This window comes from Lolium rigidum, chromosome 6, assembly GCF_022539505.1.
Source record: "Lolium rigidum isolate FL_2022 chromosome 6, APGP_CSIRO_Lrig_0.1, whole genome shotgun sequence".
NCBI lineage: Eukaryota > Viridiplantae > Streptophyta > Magnoliopsida > Poales > Poaceae > Lolium > Lolium rigidum.
In genome coordinates this window covers 306,773,157-306,777,736 of record NC_061513.1, presented here as the reverse complement: position 1 = coordinate 306,777,736, position 4,580 = coordinate 306,773,157, and the positions used below count along the sequence as shown (strand labels likewise).

The 4,580-nt window shown below is 42.0% G+C and overlaps 1 long non-coding RNA gene across 1 annotated transcript; it reads right to left on the bottom strand.

Moving 5' to 3' along the window:
• Positions 1-453: 453 nt before the first annotated feature.
• On the bottom strand, positions 454-2,806 carry LOC124667329. Its single transcript, XR_006991224.1, has 3 exons — positions 2,642-2,806; positions 1,213-1,319; positions 454-814 (listed from the first exon to the last, which is right to left on the bottom strand). It is a non-coding gene; the product is annotated as an uncharacterized LOC124667329 (long non-coding RNA).
• Between the last annotated feature and the right edge of the window lie 1,774 nt (positions 2,807-4,580).

The window sequence follows — 4,580 nt, the reverse complement described above, 5'->3', positions numbered from 1 at the left end:
AAATGATGCTTTGCTAGTTATGCTAATTATGAATTACAAGCAATAATTAGGTAATTTTAGGTGATGAGCCGTGGGTGATATATGTTCATGTATATTTGTGCATGCAGTTCATCCGGACGGATTCCATGGTGGAGTGGGTCTTCCCTCGCCGCGGCCTGGTCCGTCTGCTAGCTGCATTATAACCATTATTGAATGCGGCTACCCCAACACCGTGCCGCCGGCGACGGCACTTGTGGCGCAGCGCAAGACCCTGCAGCAGGCCAAGGACCCTTACGTCTGAAACGCGACCGATGTGATCCCATATTATGCATACTAGCAAAGATCGGCACGGCGGCACGCCGTGCAAGTATGTGATGGTAAATAGGTGAAATAACATGAATACACACCATTTAAATTGTAATACTGTATGTATTTCACAATTTTTTTTTATAATATGTATAATGAACTGGATCAACTAAAACGTCTAGGCTAGTTCAAAGAATGATAAATAGTGCGGGGAATCCATGGTGGGATCAGAGAATATGCTAGGTACAAGTGTGCTCCAACGTGGAAAGACCATGATATTGAGACTCTTAGAAGATCTTATTACAGGAACGGAACACACTGAACCCCCGATTCTGTTAAATCAGAGCAAGACACGCATGGAAGAACTACTACTACGCTAGGGGAAGTGCAATTATTTTTGCATCTGGTGCTGTCGCCAGAAGCGAGGATGTCTGCTTCTTCTGCTCCTTCTGGTGTCTAGAACTCAGCTTTGTTCGTCACTGGAAAAAAGGGAAACCGTTTTCTTTGGCACCACAAGAGGTTTCTCATTCTAAAAATATCAGAGAAAGATAATAAGAATTCGTATGTTATGACTAACTAAAAGAACTACCAACAGACCGACAGAATTGAGAAACATGTTTTTGTCTAAATGGTAAGAATATAGAAGGTTTCGTCATCTTTTATATCCTTCATTTTCCTCTAACTTGATTGCACAATGGTAAACTAAATATTTGAGCAACATTTTCAGAACTTCAGTTCGTATGCACATTGGGTGGACTAATGAAGCAAATTAAGAGCACGTCGATCTACTACATCAACACCCTGCCAGCCTACCAAACCCACCATCTTTGCCCTCTCACTCTTTCCAGAGTACTACAACCGATTCAATACCACGACGGTACATGAGATTGTGCAGTAAGAGGGCGAGGGAAGGGCAGAGAGCCATACCTGAGACAGCAAGCTACATGTCCTTGATGCTGCAGCATAAAGATCATCAAGGCCGGGCGTACTCTGCCTCCATGATGCCTTGAGCAAGCCACACGTGCCCCGAATTCCTGATATGTAGCAATTCTTTTGGCACACTTCGAACTGGATGAGTGAATCACCTAAACATGCATGAAGTGAGCACTTCAGCAACATGCATTGTAGGAAGAAAACAGAGGAAATACTCCAGTATGGATGAAAAAGGAAGCAACACAAAGCATAGAATAAATGTTACTGGCCCACCTCTTTTCCATTCTTCAGATAACATATTATTGACACCTTCATTTGACACTTTTTTATACATGCATGTTCAGTTACTAAAGTTAAGTTCTAGCTATATACCTCGAAATGATCATTCTAGCTCTAGTAATCTGGCATCTTATTAGCGTACAGTTCTCCTGACCTGATGTAATTATAGTAGAGCTATGATACTCTCTCGCTACACAGTTATTGTCGCAAAGGGCTTAACTAAATCAACAATGAAGAGTCGAACCTGCAGTGCTCCATAAAATATCACGACAAAGTCAAAAGAAAACTTTGCAAGATTTCTGTTGTCATCCAGAATTGGCAGCCACCTAAGAAATTAACAGCACCAAGCACGGATAGTCTCGGCTCATCTCACGCCATGATGACAGCAAGCTAAACCTTAACCGCAGCCCACCCGAACCCAATTGCTAGAGTGGAAGGATCAAGATGTATATGCCTCCCAATAAGCTAACCGAACAAGTAAGACAGAATGCACATGACCAAAAATGTCTCCCAGTTGATAGGGGCTTAGCCGTAAGTTGGTAAAACTGTAAGAGTAGGGTAGTGGCAGCACATTACTGATAAAGGCACACAATCCAAATTGTAGCTCAGATTTCTTGCACCTTTTAGTAGCAGGCAACTTACCCCGTAGGCTCAAGAAAAACAGTATCTAGTAGACTATTATAAGGAGAACAATTCCAAAAAAAGAACTACTACATACAAGATAGCTGCCGGCTTGCAAATGACAGCATGTTACCCAGTAAAAAAAATACATTCAACAGATTGGCCATGGCACATCTAAATGACGGCATGAGATACTTTGTATGCATCCCACATCTAGACGATCTATTAAACTATATTAAATATTCAAATTCTATAGTTATCTGCTAGTTTCGTCGAATTTTGTACCGACCTTTTCAGTACTTGGACTTTGTACTGTACTTGGAAGCTTATACACAATTTAGCATGAGTTTTCTTCCTTTATTATTGCAACTCGTAAGTGTTTATGCCAGATATAGAGATAAGATAGGACATATGCATAAGAATGTTGGCTAGAAAAGAAAGAATACAAAGAGTTTATTGCCAGACGGTAACATGTATGTAATATTATTAAAAGTTCAAAGGATCAGTAAAAACGGTATCTTACATTGCATAACATATCCATGGTCAGATCAGTTTTTTTTCTAAACCCATCGGTTTAGCAATGTATTTTTTTCTAAACCCATCGGTTTAGCAATGTATCTCCAATGGACTGCCGGGCAAATATAGGACAATGTTTTTTCTTCGCTGGTAATATTGCAGAGGACCTGCAAATCTGCAATGCAAAAAAGCTATCAAGTTTTATATAAACCAGCCATGTCCCTAGCGAACCATTTAGCAAAAACAGGGATTGCAGGTCAGATCTTAATCATCCTTGTCATGAATTATGGGATACCCAACAAAATGATCACCGCAAGCAATAAAGCCAAATAAAGAGAACTAATGTACTCCCCGCTCATGCAACTCGTGAACTGACAACACAAAGAACAATCTATGTTATTTATGATAAATAGTTATGTAAACCATACTTTAGATGGACTTCTTATAATCCAGGAGCACTACGGATTTAGAACACATGGCCATATCTTGAACTGACAACACAAAGGTTCGCGTTTTCTTCTGGATTTTACGCCTCCAGAAAACCAGAACCCGCTCGCTGCTACACCGCCTCGGCTGTGTGCCCTCCCCCGACTGTCCTTTTTGCCCCGGGCATCTAGAGGACGTGTCGCACTTGTTCGTCTGCTGCCCCCGCCTCCATCCTCTGTGGCGCATCATCTCTCCCTCAGGGTGTCTGCACGCCGGCACCGACCTGCCATCCCTCCTGGATGGCCTCTCCGAAGACCTGCCACGGATGCACGTAAAGGCGCGGAATACCGCCATCCTTGCTCTCCTGTGGTCGGCGTGGAAATCCCGGAATAGGATGGTCTTTGATGCGGATCTCATGTCTACTACCCAGGTGGTTGCCATGGTCGTTGCCCACCTCCGCTTGTGGATTGTCCGTGCCTCTTCAAAAATCGACACGGCCCCCCTTCTATCCTGGTGCCAGTCCATCTCCTAGCTTCTCCCTGCTACCCCTCTCTCCCTCTGTAATATCCCCATGTAATCCCCCCCCCTCCTCCCGTACCTCATGCGCGGTATGCCGCCCCAGACCCCCCAGAGTGCTGAGCTAGATTCTCGCGCTACTGCGGGGTTGCCTCCCCTGTAATGTTTGGTTTTATGGAATATATGAGTTCAGGTGGGCAATTGCCCCCCGTTGTTTTCTCAAAAAAGAAAATCAAAAAATTCTTATAGCGCTAACTATAATCGTTCCACATTAAGTTTCTTAAAACATGCAGAGCCGTTCATGGAATATATTATGTATGCCTGATAAATGGTTGCATTACCAAGTCACCAAACACAAACCACAAGTATTTGTAGCTGAGCAATATTACTACCATCAAACCATGCTAATCTTGAGCATTTATGTTGATAGGCAATGAGGTTTACCTGGGTGAACAGACTAAAGTCCCATCAAGTATCATATACTGTACCAAGGCTTCAGATAGGCACAAACTGCATTGTTGATTTAGAAAAAAATTATTAGTGCAGTTAGTAGAATTACTTCACAAGAACAAAAATTCACTCGTAATAAGTGAATGGTAGTGTGTTCCAAAGACTTAGAAACCATGGTATCATTACAGTTCTATTGAAAAAACAATCGATATTCTTAGTGTCTTCAAGAAAAAAACATTGTTTAAGAGAATACATTTGCATCATTACTCATTAGCAAGAGAAATACATTCCTTGACCTCCATTGCATGCATGCTTGACTATACAATGCGCTCAAACATCTGACTGTAGAGAAAACTGAAGATCGTCAGATTGCACCCGACGGCCCTAAGATAGCAAAGCTAGCAAGAAGAAGAAAGACCAAATGCATTGTATCCTACTCAGATGAGTTAATCAGGTTGAATACATTACCTTAGCCTACACAGACAAAATGATAAATCTTAAAATACACTGATTTGGTTCTTATAGACATAACAACAAATACACACCAAAATCAC